The 15,722-nt window shown below is 35.3% G+C and overlaps 1 protein-coding gene across 1 annotated transcript in view; it reads right to left on the bottom strand.

Moving 5' to 3' along the window:
* LOC126979773 (stathmin-4) overlaps positions 1–15,722 on the bottom strand; it is a 67,581-nt gene that overhangs the window by 36,278 nt on the left and 15,581 nt on the right. The gene's annotated exons all lie outside the window — the stretch shown is intronic.

Below are 15,722 nucleotides of genomic sequence, written 5' to 3'. Positions count from 1 at the left end.
TTTTACGTTTTGGCTTAAAGGTCTTATTACCAGGCCATAAACTCTAGCCCTTTTACACTCTCTATGGCATACAAATGTCTTGTTGATCTATGTCACAGTTTGACAGTTTTGACTTTGACATCCAAACAATAAATTTTTATGATAATAACAACATGAATATGAATGATTAATTATTATGTATTTATAATGATTAATGATTATTAATTTATCTCCCAGCAATGTATTCACACTTCAGCTTTTTATTTCGTTAAGTTGTTGAATATGATAATTGAAATTGTTTCAAATCTTGTAATATCCCCAATTCTTAACTCTGTTTAGTGAAATAAGGAATGATGTGACTCCCTCGATTTTTACCGTAAGTAAATGCTTGTAAATAAGGTAATTTAATTTGTGTTTTATCTTCAGTTTAAATCACTTACTCAATCCAGTCAAGTATTCACACTTTAAAATCACAATTTAAACACTTATTTTAATATTTTATTTATGTTTTATTGGAGCGTTGTTAAGTACGTGTTTCTGTTTTGACAGCTTGCAACCGAAAAAAAAAAAAAAGTAAAAAAAAGTAGTCGCTATGGTAACTTAATAAGCGACGATTGTGTCTGCCTTGCGAATCTCTATGTAGTATTTAGTGTATCAATGAACGCAAGTATTTTGAGTGTCCTGGATTTTTTTTATCATCTATACAAATAACGTAGACTAGCCACAAAATAACCGCAGAGCAAGTAAAAACTGTTTCCTGTAAGCCTATCTTCAACCATTTTGTAAGTGTGGTAAAATATTATAATATTCCACCCGCCACAAAACCAGTGTAGTGGCCATACCGCGGTCGTACCAAAAATATATAGACTTTCTTTTTAATATTTACTTGAATGTAAACGTAGCAGACGGTTCTGTTCGACATGGTTTGTTTATTGATTACAAGGTTTTTGTTTTTCGTTTTAATTATACCAAATCACCTGATTGGTTCTTCATAAATCGTCAAATTAGCAATACATCCGATGAGGTCGTAGTAAATATGTTTGTGATACAAACATATTTACTTTTATTTGATGAAGGAAAAAGATTTTTATGTAAATTGATTGGAAATTCATTTATTTTTCAAGCCTTAGAATACTGAGGGTTGAGTATCTGAACTGAACAGTTTGAGGTTTACTTTTGATAACAATTACCTAAGTCCCATCCTTTTCCATGCTACCATAATCGTCTTATCAATATATTCAGAAAATTTTACGAAGTTACCACCCTTAAGACTTTTTATATTATGAACAGAACAACGTCGAAAAAGAACGAATCAGACACGTATTGTGAATGTTACCTCCGCATTTATCATCCGCAGTAGACAAACATTGAGATAAGCGGACGAAGTGAGTATGAGATGTTGTCTGAAGGACAACCCTGCAATAAACAGGGCACAGACGTATCCTTCTTTTGTTGTGATGAATATTCTCACTATCTAACTGATTCATCCTTATCTACATGAATAATATTTATTTATTAAATATCTATATTATTTGCAAAAAAAATCAATTTAAGTATAAGATAAATTCAAAGACAATACGTAAAGATTGCTTGGACAGAAGGTTCACTTACTCAAACGTTAAAAATAAATTTGTACTTTATTCGACTGCTTAAAAGGCGCATTCTGTTCGCAGCTGCGATAAACGCGTAACACATTGATAAATAAGATAACGCACACTACAATATATTCGTAATTACTTCTTAGGTACTCCTAGACATAGTAGTTTACTAGTCAGTTATCCGATTTCCTACCGCGTGTATATTTCCTACTTACCGTGTATTTATTTTGTCACTAAGCCAGTAAGAAAACTACATCAAAAACAAAACGAATACAGACTTTATTTGTCATTATTCATACAAAAAAAAAACAAAATGTGTAAATCCCTATTTAGATATGTTCTTCTGGTTGTAAGGTTGATGACGAATCGGATAAAGCCACACAGTTATACTAAGGCAGAAGAAATAAGTAAGTACCTACTGACTTAGGTACCTTTTAATTTTAAATTTGAACGCAGGGCAAAATAATATGCGCACTGATAAAGTGTATAGTAGGTGTGGGTAATTGTATATAAGTATTGGAAAGAAACGACGCGCTTTGAATTGAGCGATTGACAACCGAATATGCATAGCCATTTCGATGTAGCGCGCGCCCGTAGGTATGTTATCGTACCTAAAGTCAAGGAAACATCCTAGCTTCCTAAATTGGGAAGTAACGATGGTTTCTGAATGACTGAATCATTTACAAGCCTAATTAGAAACATATTTAGGGAAGTGTAATCGTATTTAGTTACTGATTTCAGTCGCTAGTGGCTCTTCGTGCGTGGAGGACGTATCTAAGTTTTATGTTCCCGAATAATAGTAATAGTCTAAACAAGTTTCTGAGATAGTTTTTATCAGCAGGGCTTGGGATATTAAAGAAATTAAATTTAAATCTTGATTTGAATTTCCTGTTTCAAGAAATCTTAGTGTTAAGTCCTTTTTTCTTTTGCACTGATTCTGTCTCTTAGGAGTAGTAGTATCTAGTAGAGATAGTATCTTGCTTTTGAATAAACGGACAACAAGATTTAATTACATTATGTCAAACGATCTCGAATCCATTCGTATATCATTTCTGAAGTCTGCTGGTTCTAAAACACCTATTCTCATTGTCATGTTTGCCAACTTTCACCCATGATTTTCATTTTCTTTTTTCAATTCTAATTGAGCCAACGGCCAGGGCTAGGCAACGGCCAATTTTTTGGTGCCTGGACAATACTGGAGCCATCCTCGTACTTATATGAAACGTCCGAATTCGTCGCGCTTTAAGTGGTGACTGATTCAGTAACTAAATTTAGGACAGTGTGATCAAAAGCTTCTAATGTGTTTCTAAATTTGCTTCTGAGTTTAGATTAATAATTTCTTCTGAATTCAGACGACTAAATTCAGTCCAGTGTAATAACTTCATATGTAAAGCGCGGAGTGACACACGCCTGTCGCTAGGCATTTCTTTGTAAAAAATTGAGTGTCATGAATCATTATTAACAAGACAATATAGGGTCTTTCAATAGGGACTTCCAAACTTTTACAGTTGATAGCGGCCATCTTGTTGAAGCTACATCTGTCAAATTGGCTGTCATTTATTCAGTCTGTTTTGCCAAATCACCATGGATGGATATAGCTTCCAACAACACGAGCAAATGATAAAATTGTTTTATCAAAATGGGTGTTCTGTTCGGGCAACGTTCCGCGCGCTTCGCCCATTTTACGGGCGCCATAATCGTCCTACCGAGAGGACTATTCGCAGTGTGGTGGATAAATTTGAGTCCACTGGTTCAGTAAACGATCAACCAACACCCGTACGCCGACGAAACGCAAGATCTACCGAAAACATCGCCGCTGTCCGTGAGAGCATGCAGGAGAATCCGAGGTAGTCGATTTCGCGTCGCTCACAAGAACTTCGCCTTTCACAGACCACAACTTGGCGAATTTTGCGTCGTGACTTGCACCCGTACAAAATTCAACTGACCCAGGAGCTGAAGGTAAACGGCCATAGACAAAGACTTGTGTTCGCTGAATGGGCTCTGGAGCAGTTGGCAACTGACCCTAATTTTCATCGAAAAATCATCTTCAGTGATGAGGCCCATTTCTGGATGAATGGGTACGTGAACAAACAAAATTGTCGAATTTGGGCCGATACAAATCCACATGAGATCCTAGAGCGTCCAATGCACCCCGAAAAAGGTGACTTTTTCGGGATGCATTGGATGCTCTTGGTGTGGATTTTGGGCTGGCGGCATCAGCGGTCCATATTTCTTTGAAAACGACGTTGGCCAGGCCATCACCGTAAACGGAGAGCGCTATAGGTCGATGATTACCAACTTCTTTTGGCCTGAATTGGATGATATGGACACCAACGAGTGTGGTTTCATCAGGACGGCGCTACGTGCCACACCGCTCATGCCACATTGGACATTCTGCATGAGCGGTTCGATGGCATGGTCATCTCACGTGGAGATGATGTGAACTGGCCACCGAGATCGTGCGATTTGACCCCATTAGACTATTTCTTGTGGGGTTTTCTTAAGTCGCAAGTCTATGCGAATAAGCCACAAACCAAAGCGGCCCTCAAAGCCAACATAACCCATACCATCGGTCAAATTCAGCCTGATTTATGCACCAGCGTCATGGAAAATTTGACATTTCGGATGCGCGCCACCCAGAGAAGCCGGGGCGGACATTTGAACGATGTTATATTCCACACAGAATGGCATCGATAGGCTTTTCAAACGAATAAAATTGTTGATGATATCTAACACAAATTTTGTTTTATTTAAATTTGAAGATAGGAAGCCCTTAATGAAAGACCCTTTATAACGCGCCGTCGTTAAGAAAAGAGAGCATTATTTTTTTTAATATGTGTTAACGCCTTATCCATAAATATCCGGACGACCAAGCCTTGCTCGGATTTTAAAGAATGTACAAAACTTGAATAAAAAAAAAACTAATAGGACATCTAGATTCAAACCGGGGTTTTCTGTTTTCCCGATCACCCAATGTCCCATCTGAGCTATTATAGTCTTTTATATAGTGGCAAAATTTACCTTTGTATTCTAATGTTATTGTAGCTGTTTCTTATTAAAACTCGTATAAAACTACATTTTTTTTAAATATAAAACCTAGCTAGATCGATTTATCGCCCGCGAAATCCCCCGTATGCTAAATTTAATGAAAGTTGTTGGAGCCGTTTTCGAGATTCAGATTATGTATATACAAGAATTGCTCGTTTAAAGATATACCCCCTTATTTATAATGGTCCGCTAACTTTAAACAGCCGCTAAGGAGTGTTTTTTCTCATTCTGACTTAGGTCAATAGAAGGAGACAGAGTGAGAATTAGCAATGTTTTAAGTTAGCAGACTATTATGAATAAGGGGGATAAGATATAATTAAATCCAATTTAGCAGTAATGAAGTATTTTCTTAAATAACCTACGGGGCACTATCCTTACAGAAACATACGACCTGTATTATCGAACGCCACGCTCAAATCATATTTGGTGGTCCAGTACTATGTTGTCTCAGATCGGCTCAATTCTAAGCACGACGTGACTAATCGTATATTTTTTCCGACACCTTTTCAAAGTCAGTCATCATTCCTATTTGTTGCAGCGTCAATCTTGTGAAAGTCAAAGTCAGCATTAACATAAGTAATAATAACACTTGAAGTATTATAATTATATCACTTGAATATAACACTTGAAATATTATATATCACTAGAATAGTCAATAAAATTTAAAACTAACACGGAAACAGAAAACCTGTTACTAATTACAAAACACAATCAAAATTCAAATAAGTTGGCGATAAAGAGGAAACTGTTGGCGATAAAAAACAGTACCTAAAGAAAATAGATTCAAGTTGACCAATACTTTCATTTGTATATATAAGGCAAAGTCTGAAGTAAAGTACTGCGTAGGAATAATCGTACCACCTCCAGATTTCCTACTGAACCTAAAGATAATTGCGTTAGCGTACTCACTCAGCCTTCTTCAAATAAGGCACCAATATGTGTTCAGTCTACAAATTCTGGAATCAGTAAAACCTCTACCAACAATTTTTCATTAGAATCTTCGGTAACTGTGTCACCAAAAATATATCCAAATTCATCATACCTATGGTACAAAATATCCAACTTATTCTATGAATCGTAACACTGGTCTGTGAGCCTGAAGAAAATCGCAAATTTTGTGCAAATTAATCAGCACCGGGAATATATTGCCACTGATTATGGTTGAGGACATACCTACTTGTAATTCTATACTTTTGTAAGATTGTTTTATAAAAAAGAGACAATAAATAAAAACTGAAAACTGTTACGACAAATCCGACAGTCCTATATCATCACTGAGTAAAAATAGGTAAAAATCGTAGCCAATGTTTGTTTGCGAGAGTTTTACGTTGAAAAGAGAAATGCTTGAACGTTTACTTTTTTCATTATCACGTTCAGGCTTAAAGAACCCGGAGCTAAATAAAACTTGTCTAATTATTAATAATTCATTGAAATTTTGTACCTGGCGAGAGATCATCAACATCAAGTCCATCCCAAGTGTACGACGTCACATCATTACTTATTTTTATCACGGGATTGTTGAAGCCAAGCATCATTTGACCGAGCGACAGCGGATACATGAGACAACTAACTATTCTAATCCATATCGGTGGATTGGCAAATTGGATCACATCGGGGTCGCGGAAGCCCAAAAACCACAAATGCCGGTCAGCTAATGACATTTAAGTACATTGGAAGCCATATAGTTTTGGTTGCGTATTATTCATTAACCTACAACGGAATTTATTCGATCAAAACCATAGACATTCTTACTTGTGTATAGACAAAAAAAACGTGCGAGAGAGAAGAACATCTCTAAGGTAAATACACAAAGATAGAAAAATAAACCTAAACTATAGTAAGCGTAACCATTTTTATTACCTTATCCTGCCCATTGCGTATATCGTGATGAGTCAATATAATATATATTTTGTGGCCGCGTCAAAAGGAGGATGTCGAGAATGCATGTATTTTGGGACCCACTGAGAGAAGTGGAGTACATCATAGAAACTTATTAATAATTGTAGAACGTAACAAAACTAAGAAAAAAGCAAATAGTAAGTCTAAAAAAGTGGGAGAAAAAAGATATACCTCAAAGCAAAATATAACGTAAAATTATTAATCTAAAGAAATTTTTGTTCATTGTGATTTTTGATATTACCGTTCTTTTAATGATAAAAATTATGTCTAAGTCTTACCAGATCAACCTTTTAAAATATACCAAAGAAAAGATTTTTGTCATTTCACGGCACCAATACTGGTATTTGATCAAATCACTAGATTTGTTTAGAGAAATGATTAAATCCTGGTGTTATTTTAACATCGTGATTTTAACCGTGATTTGATCAAATCACTCAGGGAATTGACCAAATCTCTTTTTCATCATATCCCTGCGACATGTATAAACTTGTAATAAAATCTCATTCGCTGTACTATTTGTACCTGGTTGTTCTAACGACTTTTATCGAAACCGATTGTCACACGTTAAAGAAGAATCAACAAGTCGTCGATAGGTTTCTAAATTGTGTTAAATACGGTATTTTTTGTGGGCATGCGTCAACCATTTTAGAGAACGAAAATTAATAACGCATGCGTGATAACAATAAGTTAACAATTTCAGAGGGCGGAAAAGTGCCACTTTTTTCCTCTCGGAAAACAGGGTATAAAAACGAACTGCGGTGGTTTGGGAAAAATTGCCAGTGGGAGGCTCCTTTGCACAGGATGCCGGCTAGTTTATTGGTACCACACCGGTGCCTATTTCTGCCGTGAAGCAGTAATGTATAAGTATTACTGTGTTTCGGTCTGAAGGGCGCCGTAGCTAGTGAACTACTGTAATTTTAGTGCCGCTCAGAATTTTTGGGTTTTTCAAGAATCCTGAGCGGCACTGCATTGTAATGGACAATTACCATCAGCTGAACGTCCTGATCGTCTCGTCCCTTATTTTTATAAAGACTTGAGTTTCCATATAAAATGCATAGCAACTTATTCCCCAACCTATTATAAAAAAAGTAACGCCATTAATTCTAGAAAATATTGGTGTCATCTAAATTACGCGCAATAAGGCAATAGTGTTTTCATTTCATGTCTCAAGATTTTACGAAGTGCTTCACGCTTCAGTAGGTACTACGCAATAAGCTCACAAATGAACAGAAACAAAGGGCACACAATTTGATTCGCCGGGTCATTATAAGCAGACTTACAACAGTTAATCGTGGAGGGTCGCGAAACAATTTGTTACCAAGATACATTACATTGCTGGGGTGACCGTCCGCTCCCTAGGCGTATTGCGGTTCTCGGAAATCCAATTCTCTAAATATTTACCAACGTAATGTTCATTCAACTCCACAAAACAGCAATATATTGAAAAGCCATTGAATTTGACGGTTATCTATGAGTATATATACCTACCTATTCATAATTTTATTTAACAAAAATTTATGAACGACGTGCTCTTCCACTAAGTCAACCGTTCGAGGGACGTATCGTTGATAAATTGTATATGTCAGTTCAACTCTCAGGCTTCATCTACAGGATCTACTTTACAGTTAATAACCTGCTCAACCCCAATATTTTGCATATTAGGAAATCAACTTGAGTTGTCGCTTTTGCAAATCTAAGGTTTTGCGGCTTCGAGTCTCACATCGTTCATAAATTTTAATTTGTGTAATTAATCCCAGAATTTATGTTTATCACTTTAAAAAAAAAACTAATGCTTTTGATAATGAATAGGTCTGTTTGTCTGAATAGTGAATATCGATTCGATCGATTCTTAATTGGCAAATTTTGCATATCATTCGACGTATACTAGACGAGATACCTAGAAATTAATAAATTATATTATGAAGCCCAGATTTCGGTACTACGAGTTGATACTTATTTCTTAAAATTGAAATTATTGCGGTTTTATGCACATATAAAATATTTTCAAATAGCCATTAAGAGTAATCAGTAATTATTTTTATCTCCTTAAATTTATTTATCTCTAGCGACTCAGCTCTAGCAGCACAAAAATGTGAAAATGCAGTCAAAAGCTACCGCATTACCCCACAATAACTGGCTATATGATATGATGCTGTGAAAGTAACTAAAATTAACGAGACGTGAGGTTTTCTCGTCTGTTGGATGACTAATTTTCATTCTCTCACAACATGCTTATATGATATCTCCATTGAAGTTTATAAACTTATGGTATACCCAGAAAGACAGTATCTTTGGCACCTCTAGATTCTCATCTCTAATTTTTGCAAATATTTTTGCCTCTTTTACATTAAGCACAAATCAGTCTTCCAAATGTTTCTTTAAATTAAAAAATTGTTGGCACAAAACCAGTGGACAGCTTTAGTCACAAGCACGGTTTACATTATCAACAAATACTTGTCTACGTTTAACTTTCGTTACCATAGATAAGGAACAGAAATGGTCCTAATACTGAGCCCAATCAACGCGAGAGGGGTTGCGTGTACTCGCTCGTCTCCAATAGGAACTATCTACTGTAAGCTTTTTAAAACATGATCCCGATAACCTCTTTCCCGTGATATCGTGATTTATATTCATCTTAATATGTACACACATGTATATAATATGATAACCGATGATAACTCAAGATACAAATATGCAGGAGTCAATAATATATTTAACCATATAAGTGTAGGAAATTAATTTAAAATTACCACCCTTTCTCACAAATTATTACTTGAAATGGATTATGTTCTATTATAAAATTCTATCCATTTTAGTGCAATTCTTGCAAACCAGCGATATAAAGAAACACGTAAAATAGCATTACTTTTGTATACATATTTACGTAGAGTGACTATTAGAAATTCATTATCTTCTTCATGTGAACTGTACAAAAATAACCAAAACTTATTTCGTTATGAATGTCTTAGTATTGGCTGACGTCCAAAAACTTAAGCAATACCCCACAAGGAAACAGTAACTATTCAGCACAATAACTTTAGCAAAACTGCCCGACGAAAGTATTGTCTCGCGTCTGTGCCAGCACTTGCCAAGTTGCCACACATGGATAAAGGACACTTGCGTTTTTATCTCTACAAATCACTTTACGAATTCACCAATTTTGCTTTATTCAGATAAAAACTCGGCAATTTAAAGTACGTTCAGTTTGTGGAAGCTCGACTTAAACATACTGCTATTAATATATGTATTATTATAAATAAAAAGTCAGTCAGACGGGTGATGGTTGATATGATATATGATGGCACTTTATATTCTGTAAATGAACTACACAGATTTAAGAACTTAACATAGTTATTGGATCCGTTGATAGAAAAGTAGCACCAAACAACAAATTTTGGACCAAATTAACGAAATCTTTCACTTTTTATTTGAATGCGACCACTCCTAATTACCAATGTATATCTTTCGTTGTGCGAAGTACGTTTCAACAACTGGATCCTAGAGATGTACAAAAGAAGGCGTGTTCCAAAATTTCAAATAGTTGATAAAATTGATCTCAATAATAAAACTTCAGCGCGAAACATATAAAAGTTCTTGTCTTCCGTTGTAAATATTCAATTCACATTTATCATAGTATAATAACTAATAACCCTAGTGGCTCGATAGCTAGCTAACAATTAATCAGTTGTAGACGAAAGCAGATACAAGAAGTAAAGATAATCGACGGTGATATACAGTTTGTTTAATTTTGAGGGAATTAGAAAGATATTTTGGCGAAATACTTGCATTTTCAACTATTTACTGCAAACTTAGATTAAGGATTGGCACGTCAACGTCACACATTATTCTAGACAGGCTCGAGTACATATATAATGTAGCATATAAAATAATCTACAATTATTGTTCTAGTTTGTTTTAGGTTTAGCGTAAAGATAATATTTGGGAGCCTACAGGATAGACCCAAGAACCTTCATTAAGCATTCCTGCCATTCCCAACTGAAATAGGGTTGAGCGATGTGCAATAAAAAAGTTTCTCAAAAGAAGATAGATTTAATACATCAGCACGTTAGTGTATTAGCGTAAGTTAAGCCTAATTTATAAACGACTAGCAGTTTACCCCGGATTCGCACTGGTATTTAACAATTTAAAATGTATAACATAGCCTATGTCACCCGGGGATAGCTTTCCAGCAGTTAAAGAATTTTTCAAATCAGTTCAGTAGTTTCGGAGCATATTCAATACAAACAATCAAATCTTTCCTCTTTATAATATTAGTATAGTATAGATAATATAAACCATAATGCCCACTACATACAACGTAGCAACATCTGCCACCGTCATCATGCCGCAAAATAACGGTGCATGAAACATAGGAAATTTGGCGCGACTAGTATACTGTCGCTGATTTAGCATAACTGCATGATGTCACTAACTGGACTCGATGACGGGACGCATAGCCTAAACACATGATCGGATTTAGTACGGCCGAACCATCGCACACGGTCTGGTAGCGGACTATATTCGAAGGTATGTCGCATTGTCCATCGCATAAAATTATTAACGTTCGGACCGTCCGATGGTCTGGCCGTACCAAATCAGACCACGTGTTTAGGCTATAAGAGATAACTTCATGTTCGGGTTGATCATTATTAAGGAATTGCTTTCTTATCAATTAAAATAAAAAAATGTAATAGCAAGCAAGCAAAAGCCAATATTTTTTAACCAGCAATCAAATGCAATTAAAGCCTAGGCTGACTGCCTAACGGTTGCCGACAGTGCAGTCCTAACGCAATTCGTAACATGATCATCGCGAACGAACTGGAGCACTCTATCCCATTAACTTTTCTCGGAGGTCCCTAATTAAGTTAAGAAGAGGGGGGCCAACCGAAACTTCCCCACAAACTATTGGATCAGGCCAAGTCGGGATAACTTTTTGTCCGATAATTGATCAACGTGAGCGATTTCATCTTCAGACATGTCTGTTATTACGTAGCGCAAGAAACATACGCTGAAGAAATAAATAGTCTAATATTGTGCATGGTGCAACATCTTACATGTATCGATAGAAAAAATGTCGAAGTTCGACTTGAACTCTAATTTGACTGGCAAGACAAATTCTCAAAAAAAAAAACGGTTAAAATAAATTAATCAATCTTTACAATATGTTATGTTTTTAAACTTCTCACTTCTAGGATTAATACACAAATAAAGTTTCTGCCGGTGCTCTAACCAACTGAGCTAACCGTTCGAGTACCGCCCCGTTATAAAATTCTGTTTGCTTTGTTCAACTCAGCACCGGCACGGAACGCCGGAGGTCGTGGGTTCGAATCCCGCATCGTTCATAAAATTTTGTTTTTCAAATTTTATTTGTGTAAGCAATCTTTGTTCTTTAATTTAACAATAGGATATGTGGATAACATATTACAACACGCTAAGCGTTATTCAGCCCCGAATCCGTAAATCATCCCCAGATGAAAGCAAAACCTCCACCTAAATATTCTGCAATTATTTAAAGCGTTTTTGATGAACAGTTGTTCCAGGGAACATAAGTTTGGTGCTTGTCTCCGACAGAATATATCACTATCCTGTCCCTGTTATGGAGGTGCTCACTTCTATCAAATTATGGAGCCATTAACTTTTACCGCTCTATAACGAGTCAAATTGGAATTATCTCCAAACAAAAGCAAACATTCAAGCACTGCTTATGTATTTTAATATACGATTACTCCTAATATAGACATATTTAGATGAGTCAGAGCGTACACCAACATCTTGTTGAGCAGACAGTACTGCTATATCGGCGCAGTGGTTCACCGCATTACGTGCGGGATGCGGGTGTAACGACCTGTGATTATCTCGTACATCGCGTGCTGCTTCAAAGCTGTGGTTTAGCCGAATCCCAACGGTCACCGAATTAACACAATACTGCACTATGATATTTTTATAGAACGAAGTCCCCCCGGTTTACATAGTTTAATCATGTACTTTTTAAACACATTTACAATATTACAATTTATTAACATTAAATTGTGAAGATAATCATTTTGTAGATTATAGATATAATGAACAAAATATTAACTAACTCAATTATACATGATTTATTTAATTGGCGTTCTTTTATAAAATATACTTTAATAGTTTTTTTTTTAATGAAAATAAGGGACGAGAGGGGCAGGACGTTCATCTGATGGTAATTAATACGCCATGCCCATTACAATGCAGTGCCGCTCAGGATTCTTGAAAAACGCAAAAATTCTGAGCGGCACTATAATTGCACTCGACACCTTGACACAAAGTGTTAAGTCTCATTTGCCCAGTAAGTTCACTAACACACGCTCTTCAAACCGAAACACAATAATGTTTACACATTACTGCTTCATGGCAGAAATAGGCGCCATTGTGGTACCAATAATCTAGCCGGCATCCTGTGCTAAGGAAGGAACTGGGAAACTCCCACTTTAATAGTGCACCTATACGACTCAATATGATTCGTTCCAACAGAAACAACTTTAAGAGGCGATAGTTACCATAAAAATAATTGTTTCAAATGTGTCTATTGCACTCAATTGTTTTAAAAATAATTTAATTTGTTGTAGCACTGCCTTAAGCAATCGCGACGCTCGGTACTTCAGCGAAAATACCTTTTAAAATATATTTATAATCACAACCAAAATATCTATTGTAATTATACGTTTGATCAATTTGCATTGCGAGGTGGAATACCAATTAGAGTACTTGTTCCATTAGCAGTCTCATTAATTACTTTGGCTTCGAAAATAAATTGGCTGTCTAGAGATGCAGAGTAAAAAATATTTATTTATTGAATCCTAAAGAGGATTCAATGTATGTAATCTCAACAATTCTTATATGCAATGAAATGAGCAGGTTATCAACAGCTGTAAAGTAGATCCTGTAGAGACATACAAAGATTTACGAACCCTACGTCAATCGAACGGTTGGCTGAGTTGGAAGAGCGCTCGGACGGAACCCGAGAGGCATCCTTCATAAATTTTGTTTACAATAATTTTAATTTAATTAATCCTGGAAGTGATGAATATCACTTTAAAAATAACAAATTGTTTAAAACAAGCCTCATAAAAAAAAACGTACGAAAAAATCGCTACACACTAAAAATAATAAACAGTATTATGCAAGTGCTTTAATCTGGACCTCTTGGCCAGAGGGCTCTCCACCCTCCGGACTCAACATCCGCCTCAGACCGCGCTGTTGTTTAATTGCGAGTGTTTACTTTAAAACGAGCTCGCCGACGTCATCAACTGTAGTGGGTCTTGAGTATTAACGTTCGCTAACCTATTTGCTGTAAAATGTTACACCATTTTATGCAGCGATTTCGCAGTTGGTTTAATTAGTTAAACAAACCTTCAAGTAACATTTTTTTTAAATATTAGTGATTGCGGTAGTATCAGTATTTCTAAACAATGTAAACAATGAATAATTGGGATGGTAACAAAAATCATCATATGAGGCTTTAATATAAAACCTAAGATAAAACAAGAACAAAGGGATATAAAGGGTCGACAACCTCATGATATCTCCTAATTAAGTACTCTAGAGAGTACTTAAATCATTATCCATTTACCTAGGCGTCCTAAACTCGTTTAATGTTACTCGTAACTTAAAACATATGGACACGACAGAAACTCGCCAATTTTCAAGGTTTCATCACTGTCAAAAACTTATCGAAAGGCTTGTACAATTATAATTGCCAACAGAAAACCATATAAAAAGAGCTTGGATTATTTATTCGTCAGGTATTACCAAGAAAAAAAAAACAATTATAACAAAGAAGGCATAATGTGCGATCAGATAAACTGTTATACTTATTAACACCCGGAATAAAACTTTAACCCCTTATCTAGCCGGGTAAAAACTAATTTAAAAAAAAAATAAAGGTTAAAAAAAACTAAAAATTTCGCTTTTATAGAAAATCCCACTAAAAAAATATAAAATAAATCTTAATAAATTTAAATTCAAAATAGTGTAAGATAAAATGATTTTATTGCGTGGTGCATGATATCAATACATAGTTATAAATTCACCAGATACGAGTAGAAGGGTTATTTTGATAATATCCTGAAACACCCCACGCTTTTTTTACAATAAGATCATTTTTTCTTACACTATTTTTAATTCAAATTCATTAAGATTTATTTTCTAGTTTTTAGTGAGATTTTCTATAAAAGCGTATTTTTTATAAGTTTGTCATCGGTTTTTAATAAGTATGCCAAATTCCGAGTTAATCCGACGTTTTGAAGGGGGTCAAAATCATATTCAAAGATTCCGTTACATACTAACATACGTATGAAGCATTAGCTTAGCTTAACTTTGTATTAAAAAGCGTATTAAAAAATAAAAGAACTAAATAGCAAGTTGGAAGCCTGCCGATGACAATATCTTTAACTACATACGATTTGAATGATTCTTTCAGTGTTGGGTAGTCCATTTATCGAGGAAGGCTATAGGCTATGTTTTTTTTTTTCAAAATTAGGGATCCGTAATAAAATTGCTATTTTGTAACACAAGGCGTAAAATCGAATACCTTTTTTTGCGTGCGCTGCAAAAACTATTGACAATAGAACAAAATGATGTACAGGCTATAATATAGGCAATATTTTATTACTTATAAAACTATCGCGTGAATTATACTTTATATGGCAAAACAACGTTTGCCGGGTCAGCTAGTTTTTTATAATTGTCCAATAAATACCTCGATGTACCGTTTGTAATTTCTTCCTGCATAAATTAATGCATTATAATTGTACCCGGCGACTTCGCGTGGGCACTCGATTCGCCCACTACTCCTTATAAGCGGGACATGTCTACTTACATGATTCATTATTACAGTATTTACATTATCGAGTTCGTTGTTCGAATGGTTTTTTGTGAAGAACGGAAGAAGTTCTCGAATGACACCGTTTTCTACTACCAAGCAGTAGGATGCAAGCTGAACAAGCTGGCTTGAATGACGTCGATGCTTGTTAAATAACTGAGTTACTGAGAATCAATAGATTTTTTAATAGACGGACACTATTTTTAGGGTTTTCGAGAATCCTCTTGCAATTCAAACCGCATGGGCACTCGTAATATTTCCAACAATAAGTGTTTTATTTATTTGTTATCATAAAAAAACTTTACAAATCTATACGACATATAATACTAATAAATCCAAACAGCATC

This window comes from Leptidea sinapis, chromosome 4 (assembly GCF_905404315.1).
Source record: "Leptidea sinapis chromosome 4, ilLepSina1.1, whole genome shotgun sequence".
In the NCBI taxonomy this organism is placed as follows: domain Eukaryota; kingdom Metazoa; phylum Arthropoda; class Insecta; order Lepidoptera; family Pieridae; genus Leptidea; species Leptidea sinapis.
Note: the sequence above shows the minus strand (reverse complement) of the source record. Positions and strands in the feature narration are given on the sequence as shown.